A 9,622-nucleotide genomic window follows, 5' to 3' on the forward strand; every position below is an offset into this window, starting at 1 on the left:
AATTAACTCTCTTCATACCTCCATGCCCATCATCTCTGTGGAGACTTGACTCGTTCCTCCAGACAGCATCTGATGGTCCTCTAGTTTCCATCTATCATTTCTATGTATTGTTATTACGAATGATCACTGAGATCCAAGAATGTGCTGTGGAAAAGAACAGAATTTAAAGACTGATTGAGAAGAGACCACCTGGAAGATTAATGGGAGCCAGAGGAGAGTGCTAGAAACACACCAGGGGGCATTAGAAGAAATTTTTGACATAATTAAGAAAATTCACAGGAAGAAAGGAAAATAGAGAGCAAGGTGGTAAATGCAGCCAAATGTCTGCACTTCTAAGGTGGACAAACTATGCAGGATGCTGGCGGCGGGTCTCAGGATTCAGCACCGTGAGGCAGAGGGACCTATAGTTGCTCACTGGTGTTCTAGTTGAAGAGGAGCAGTGCCACCCAGTGTTCTGAAGCTTATTTGCACCCACCTAGCTTTCAACATTTCTCAGGACTGAAAGACTTTGAGAATCTCTCAGCTAAAACATATTTGGAGCTGAAGTGTAAACAGTTCATTGCCAAGTACAAATGATCCAGTGATTAATTTTACACTTTGAGAGAGGGAAGATGGACTGGGAGAGAGAAAGAGAGGGTGCGAGGAGCTTGAGCGTTCCAATTATACAGCCCTGCAGAGATGGCAAAGAGAGGCAGTCAACACAGAGAGCAGGGCTCAGAGGCTTCTAGTTTTGCAGAGAGCTGCCATTCAGCTGGGCAAGGATAAACAGAAAGCGTGTATTAATCTATCAATTGTACTAAGCTGTAGGGAGCACAGGGTAGAAGTAAACGTCAAGGTCTGTGGGAACAGAGAAGGGAGCAATTAACTTGACACTAGAAAAAGATGCCGACAGCCAGGGTCCTCGTCCCAGCTCTACTGTTTCCTCGCCGTGGGCCCTAAGACAAGTTACCTTAAATCTGAGTCAGGTTCCTCCGTGAAAATGAGGATGGAGACGATGACCACACCACATTGCAAGGATTGAAGAGCTTGATGTATCTGAAAGAGGCTAACGTGGTGCCTAATGTCTACAAATATTCTCTACATGTGATTTCCTATTACAGAAGAAACTTCAGAGAAGGTTTCACTGGAAAAGCAACCTTTGCAAAAAGAGGAAGACAAATACCATATGATATCTCTTATATGTGGAATCTAAAATATGACCCAAATGAACTTATCTAAAAAACAGAAACAGACTCAGACACAGAGAACACACTTGTGGTTGCCAAGGGGGACGGGTGTGGGGGAAGGATGGAGTGGGAGTTTGGGGTGAGCAGATGCAAACTAGTATACATAGAATGGACACACAACAAGGTCCTATTGTATAGCTCGGGGAACTATATTCAATACCCTGTGATAAAACATAATGGAAAGGAATATGGAAAAGAACGTATGTATTTGTATAGCTGAATCACTTGGCGGTACAGTCGAAATTAACACAACATTGTAAATCAACTACACTTCAATAAAATAAATGTTTTTCAAAAGTGACCTTTGAGCTACATCCTAAAGAAGCCAGTGCTCCATTTTCTTGGGTGAAGAACTCTTATCCTCCTTAATTGAGGGAATAGCTAAAGACAGTGAGGACCAAGGCAACCTTCCCTCCCACCAGCCAGATATGTGACTATTGCAAGAGGTCAGTAGGTGACAGCTGTCACAGGCAGGTCACCCAGACATCCCAAAGAATGAGCAGGTTACCTCCCGGGAGAGATAGCAAGCACCCTTCCCTGCAGAGCTGCAGTTAGAGACTGGAGCCTCCAATCTGAGTCTGTGTGTCTGAGGTTATCTCATAAGCTGTGGCCAAAAACTGCAGGTCAGGGAGGTATTTATCACAGCAATAAAGGTCATTCTTGTGCTTTAAGAGGGCGATCTGCTGCCTTTCGGCCTCTAATGGACTGAGAAAGCATTGTTCCTGGAGAAGAGGGGGCTTATTCTATCCCAAAGATACAGCTTCTCAATAACACCTGTGTTTTCCTGGCTTGTGGGCAACACATATTTAACTATCTCTCAGCTCTAACCTTGGAATTTGCAGATTCTTCCAAGTCCGATCAACAATCACAGCGACACTTCAGGTGAGATGAAATAGGTATATATCTTCTAAAAATGAGGTTTCTTTCCCTCCACACCGCTAAGTGGAGGAAAACGTTCCTGCGCGTTTTTATGCTTCGCTTACAGCGCCACCTAGCGTCCTGAAGCAAGTGCTTTCCTGCTTAGGAGATACTTTCCCTTTAGGAATTTTGCAAAATCCATGCATGCTCTTTCACCAACCAAGAAAAATAGAGATCAGCACTGAACTAGGCATCAGAATGTGCCAAAACAAGTGGAAGTGCAACACTCAACCTAAGAGGACTTTTATATCTAGTTAGAAGGGCAAGGGGAGAGATATCACAGCAAAGGAATACATTTACGAATATGTTGTTATTAAATTTAACTCCATATGAAAATAATATTTGAGCACCAACTCTGTGCCCAGCACTGCAAGGTACTGGTGATACTGCAGTGCTGAAGAGGATACAATTCTGCCTTCGAAGAGCCACCTTCAAGACAGACAATTAAAATACAGAATGACGAAATATGTGATCAGTTTATAAAGCGTGTGGGAAGGGGCCTAAAGAAGACACACCTTTGAGAGTCTGAGAATAGGGTCAGGGGAGTCTCTTTAAAAAGCTAGTCAGGGCTTCCCTGGTGGCGCAGTGGTTGAGCGTCCGCCTGCCGATGCAGGGGACGCGGGTTTGTGCCCCGGTCCGGGAGGATCCCGCATGCCGCGGAGCGGCTGGGCCTGTGAGCCATGGCCGCTGAGCCTGCGCGTCCGGAGCCTGTGCTCTGCAACGGGAGAGGCCACAACAGTGAGAAGCCCGCGTACCGGGAAAAAAAAAAAAAAAAAAAAAAAAAAGCTAGTCAGGTAAAGGCTAAAAGAGGAAGGGAAGAGGGGGTTAGGTTGTTGGTTTAATAGGTATATTTAAGAGTGTCAACCAAATCCAGGGATTGTCCATTCAGCCTAAATCACGGATGAGGTGAGGCCCCCATGGGCACAGCTCGTACTATACCCCTCCCCGTCATCGCAGCCAGGGCTGAAAGGACTAGGAGTGAACACCTTAGCCAGGCTGAGCTGGGAATTTAGAACTGAGAACGGGCAGATTCCAATTGGGAAGAAACGCGATGTATCATTTAGGGAGGCTAGGGAGGTGTGGAGAAGCCGTAATCTGCTGTCAATAAAGCAGCAGAGGAATAAAGTCTGCAGGAGAAGAAAGACATAGCTCCCTTCCTGTTCACCACCACTCTGCCACCATCATGTGTCCCCTGGACGATTGTAGGAGCCTCCTAATAACTGTCCCTGCTTCCGCCCTTGCCCCTCTATTTTACAAAGGTGGGTGATCCGGTTAAAACTTGAACCAGACCATGTCACTTCTCTCTTCAATTGTCTGATAGCTTTCGATCTCAGAAGCCATAGTGTTTAAAATAGTTTTTAAAAAGCTCACATGACCTGCCGCAGGATCACCATTATGGCTCTGATCTCATCTCCTAAGTCTTCCCCTTTTATGCCCTCAACCAGTCTCCCTGGCCTCCCTGCTGTTGCTCAAATGTGCCGCCTCAGGGCCTTTGCATGTGCTCTTTCCCCAAACCTAGAAGCTCCTCTTCCAGAGATCCATGTAACTTACTCATTCACCTCCTTTAGGATTTCCTCAAATATCATATTTGTAGTGAAGCCTTTCCTGATTGCCCAGTTAAAAATTAAAACACTCTGTAATATTCCTTACCCCTGCTTTATTGAAGGATAAACAGAACTTGTCACCACCTGACATACTACAGGTTCTCATTATTTATATTGCTTATTATCTGGCTTTGACCACCACCACCTCCCACTCTCATTACAATATGGGAAAGAGATTGCAATGAATTAATAAGCTAATTAATTCATTAGTGGAGTACCTGTGAACACTGAGAGGAGTCAGAGAGAGGGAGCTCTTCTGGGTCCTGGATGATCTTCTAGCTCCACAGTTCCTCTGCTCTTGACCTTGTCACACACCTGCCATTGGCTTTTGGGAAACACACCTACATCTTTATAATTCTTCTATTGTTGCTTAAAATAATCTCAGTTAATTTTTGTTCTATTTGCAGACTAAAAAGTCCTAACTCATTCAATGAGAGAACAGCCTTTGAACTTGCTCTATCTGGAATAACTTTTCCCTGAGATATGCTTAAGCCTGGCTCCCCTGCCTCACGTAGGTTTCTGCCAGTGTCTCTATGACAGAGGTCTTCTCTGACCACCTTATCTAAAACAGCAGTCTTCTAGAATAGATCCTGTGTTCTCACCACCAAAAAAAAAAAGTAACTTTGTAAGATAATGGATATGTTAATTAGCTTGATTGTGGTAATCAAGGATCAAGGTATATGCCTATCAAAACATCACACTGTGCCACCTAAATATATACCATTTTTATTTGTCAATCATTCCTCAATAAAATTGGAAAAATTAAAATAAAATGACACCCCCATCACACTCTATTCCTACCCAGACTTGACTTCCCTTCACAGCACAGACGGCTAGTCTGACACATATTTATGTGTTTATTACATCCCCCACTGGAATGTAAATGCCAGGAGAACAGGGTTTTTATCGCTGGATCCTCAGTGTCTAGGTTAGTCTAGGACATAGTTGACACTCAGTAAATGTGTTCATCTATTCCAGAAATACCTCATCCCAGGTGCTATGGAAATGTGTGCCCTCCAGGAAGCTACATTCTCATGGGAGATTTTTGTTAACTATGAAATGCGTGAACTCCAAGGTGAGGAATGGATGGAGCCTGTGCTGACGTGTTGCTGGCCCTGAAGGTTGAGGCAAGAACTGAAGTCGGAGGCTCCCTGGGAGGGCCAGGCGAGGTATAGAGGGCTTGGGTTGCTGCTTCCCCAACATCCACCTCCCACACACCCCAACAGGATGCAGATTTTCCATTTGCAACAGCACAGGATTTGGGCAGGATTGACATCAGATCGAGGGGACATGCCTGGATAGACCTGAGCAATCAACACGTGACCCCTCGGCCACCAACACTGGTTTTCAGAAGTGCATGTGACTCACCCTGATCCAGTAAGGCAGGAAGAGATGTTTGCTGGAGTTACTGGGAAAGAAGTTTCTCTCTTCCATGGGAGCTAAAAGAAAATCATTCTTCTTCCTACGGACAGCATGGTTGAGGCTGTGTGTTCTGGAACTCTCGCAGCTCATATTGCTTCCATAAGCTAAAGAGTTAACAACAGAAGATGGCATGTAGAGGACAAAGTAACATACAGCGAATGGCAGAGTCCAGAGAAAGACCCTGATGACATCATGAACCCATAGATCAAACTATGCCTAAAGCAGAATCCTGACATTTTCTGTCTTAGGAGCCAATAAACTCCCTTTATGACTTAAGCTAGTTTTATATTTGTCAAACTATAAAAGTAATACATGTTTGTTGAAGCACAAGAAATAATAAAAAGATACATAAGACAAATTTTATAATCAACTTCTATATTCCTGCTCATCCTGTCCTCTGAAACATCCACTATTAACAGATGGATGTTGCCATTGGGTTAAAATGTGTCGTCCCCCCACAAAATTCATGTGTTGAAGTCCCAACCCCCCAGAACCTCTGAAGAGAACTGTCTTTGGAGATAGACTCTATAAAGAGATAATTAATTAAAAATGGGGTCACGTGGGTGGGCCCTAATCCAATATGACTGGTGTCCTTATAAGAGATTAGGACACAGACACAGAGGGGAGACCATGTGAAGACATAGGGAGAAGAAAACCATCTACAAGTTAAGGACAGAGGCCTCAGAAGAAACCAACCATGCTGACACCTTGATCTTGGACTTCTAACCTCCAGAATGGTGAGAGAATAAATTTCTGTTGTTTAAGCCATTCAGTCTGTGACACTTTATTATGGCAGCCCTAGTAGAATCATACCTATTTCTACCTTTCCATACCTTTCTCTTTGCTTTCACATATACACCTACAACATATGTACACATAATCATGAGTTCACTGTTTGTTTTTACAAAAAGAGTCATACGATACTCGTTATTCTGCAAGATGCCTTTGCCATAAAAAACATGGATTTTGCTAAAAATCAGTTGTGGTCAATCTATTTATATCTGCTTTCTAATCTTTTAATGCATGTATAATGTACATAAATATAATTTTATGTAAAGGCAATCATACACATACTGGGCTGGGGGGGCTTGTTTAGTTGGGTTTTTTGGCGTGTTTTCTTTTCTTCTATTTTTATCTGAGGGTTGTTTCATCTTCTCTTCCTTCATGCTCACGAGAAACCAGATTAACAACCTCAAATGTGTCCTTGGTCCCATACTTTTCTCTGAGACATGTCATCAAGTTTTGTCATCCCAACCCAACTACAGGACTCCTAGGAGCCAATGGCTGTAGCACAAAGTTGTGGCTTCCTCCCAGTCAAGTGATTCCCATCACATGGTTCACAGTGGACCCCATCATTCCCATGGCTCAAGGGTTGAAATGAAAGCCCCCCATATAGACATTGCCCAAAGCCAGGAGTGGAAGAACCATGGCTGACACTTCATGGACAGTGAGATGACTGCATTTGTGAGCACACGAGACACCCACCAGAGAGTCTCAAGATTAGCTGGAAAAGCTAAATTGTGCAGTGGCTGCTGGACACCCTGTAATAGTAAGTCCAATGAAAACCGTTTCGTTCTCCCTCATTTTACCCTCCCTGCCCCACACTTGCATTTGGATGATAACAGAAGAGTAGGCAACTAGGAATAGAGGCCTTTAAAAATAGCTCAGGTGCACTGATAGCAATCAGTTGGCATTGTTTTTCGTGCAAATGTGGCTTATCTCTAATGACAGCAAAACTGCAGACCACAATGTCTGTGCCCTCATCAATCACTAAAATATAAAGATAAGATGAGCATCTCCCACTTATCTCCCCTTTAAAGAGCCGAGTTATTGAATCACCTCTGCTTCACTTTGCTCAAGGAGATCCATCTTCAGCAGGCAGAGGCAACACGGATCAGAGAGATTCCAGATTGAACAAAGTACAGAGAAGAAAGCAGTGGAATTCCACACCGGGTGGCCCCAGATACATGCCATTCAGAAAACAACTGTTGTTTCTGTTGGTCTCTGAGCTCACGCTGTTTGGTGCCACACATCAGCATGTCATCACCATGTCTGTGCCCTACCCCAGGTTTTATTTTATTTCCAGAAATTCTGATCTTACTTCCTTTTCCAGCTGTTAGACATACGTTCATTTGGGCTCACACATGCTAGAAATATCATGTATTTAGGAAACACCATTTTCAAATACATGAGCCTCAAGGTTTACATCTTTAAAAGGAGGTTCATATTCCCTCCCTCACAGGGTTCTTGCAGGGATTAACAAAGAAAGCACATAGCTCCGGGGGAAGAAGGCGGAAGGCCCCGGGGAAAGATGGCGGAAGAGTAAGACGCGCAGATCACCTTCCTCCCCACAGATACACCAGAAATACATCTACACGTGGAACAACTCCTACAGAACACCTACTGAAGGCTGGCAGAAGACCTCAGACCTCCCAAAAGGCAAGAAACTCCCCACGTACCTGGGTAGGGAAAAGAAAAAACAGAGACAAAAGGATAGGGACGGTACCTGCACCAGTGGGAGGGAGCCGTGAAGGAGGAAAAGTTTCCACACACTAGGAAGCCCCTTCGCGGGCGGAGACTGCGGGTGGCGGAGGGGGAAGCTTCGGGGCCGCAGAGGAGAGCACAGCAACAGGGGTGCGGAGGACAAAGCGGGGAGATTCCCGCACAGAGGCTCCCGCACAGAGGCTCAGGGACGACCAGCACTCACCAGCCCGAGGGGCTTGTCTGCTCACCCGCCGGGGCGGGCGGGGCTGGGAGCTGAGGCTCGGGCTTTGGTCGGAGCAAAGGGAGAGGCCTGGGGTGGGCGGCGGCGTGAACACAGCCGGAAGGGGGCTAGTGCGCCACGGCTGGCCGGGAGGGAGTCCGGGAAGAAGTCTGGACTTGCCGAAGAGGCAAGAGGCTTGTTCTTCCCTCTTTGTTTCCTGGTGCGCAAGGAGAGGGGGTTAAGAGCGCTGCTTAAAGGAGCTCCAGAGACGGGTGCGAGCCGCGGCTAAAAGCGCGGACCCCAGAGACGGGTATAAGACGCTAAGGCCGCTGCTGCCGCCACCAAGGCCGCTGCTGCCGCCACCAAGAAGCCTGTGAGCACAGGTCACTCACCACACCTCCCTTCCGGGGAGCCTGTGCAGCCCGCCACTGCCAGGGTCCCGGGATCCAGGGACAACTTCCCCAGGAGAACGCACGGCGCGCCTCAGGCTCGTGCAACGTCACGCCGGCCTCTGCCGCCGCAGCCCTGCCCCGCACTCCGTACCCCGCCCTCCCCCTGGCCTGAGTGAGCCAGAGCCCCCGAATCAGCGGCTCCTTTAACCCCATCCTGTCTGAGCGAAAAACAGACGCCCTCCAGCGACCTACACTCAGAGGCGGGGCCGAATCCAAAGCTGAGCCCCTGGGAGCTGTGAGAACAAAGAACAGAAAGGGAAACCGCTCCCAGCAGCCTCAGAAGCAGCGGATTAAATCTCCACAATCAACTTGATGTACCTGCATCTGTGGAATACCTGAATAGACAACGAGTCATCCCAAATTGAGGAGGTGGACTTTGAGAGCAAGATTTATGATTTTTTCCCTTTTCCTCTTTTTGTGAGTGTGTATGTGTATGCTTCTCTGTGAGATTTTGTCTGTATAGCTTTCCTTTCACCATTTGTCCTAGGGTTCTACCCATCCGTTTTTTTAATTATTTTTCTTAATAATTATTTTTTAATTTAATAACTTTATTATATTTAATCTTCTTTCTTTTTTCCTTCCTTCCCTCCTTCCTTCCTTCCTTCCTCCCACCATTCCTCCCTCCCTCCTTTCTTTCTTTCCTTCTTCTTTCTTTCTTCCTTCCTTCCTAACTCCCTTCCTTCCTTCCTTTCTTTCTTTCTTTCTTTCTTCCTACTTCTACTAATTCTTTCTCTCTACTTTTTCTCCCTTTTACTGTGAGCCACCATCACTTTGATACCAAAACCAGACAAGGATGTCACAAAGAAAGAAAACTATAGGCCAATATCACTGACGAACATAGATGCAAAAATCCTCAACAAAATACTAGCAAACAGAATCCAACAGCACATTTAAAGAATCATACATCATGATCAAGTGGGGTTTATTCCAGGAATGCAAGGATTCTTCAATATACGCAAATCAATCAATGTGATAAACCATATTAACAAACTGAAGGAGAAAAACCATATGATCATCTCAATAGATGCAGAGAAAGCTTTTGACAAAATTCAACACCCATTTATGATAAAAACCCTGCAGAAAGTAGGCATAGAGGGAGCTTTCCTCAACATAATAAAGGCCATATACGACAAACCCACAGCCAACATCGTCCTCAGTGGTGAAAAACTGAAAGCATTTCCACTAAGATCAGGAACATGACAAGGTTGCCCACTCTCACCACTCTTATTCAACATAATTTTGGAAGTTTTAGCCACAGCAATTAGAGAAGAAAAGGAAATAAAAGGAATGCAAATA

Source organism: Globicephala melas, chromosome 17 (genome assembly GCF_963455315.2).
Source record: "Globicephala melas chromosome 17, mGloMel1.2, whole genome shotgun sequence".
Taxonomy (NCBI): Eukaryota; Metazoa; Chordata; class Mammalia; order Artiodactyla; family Delphinidae; genus Globicephala; species Globicephala melas.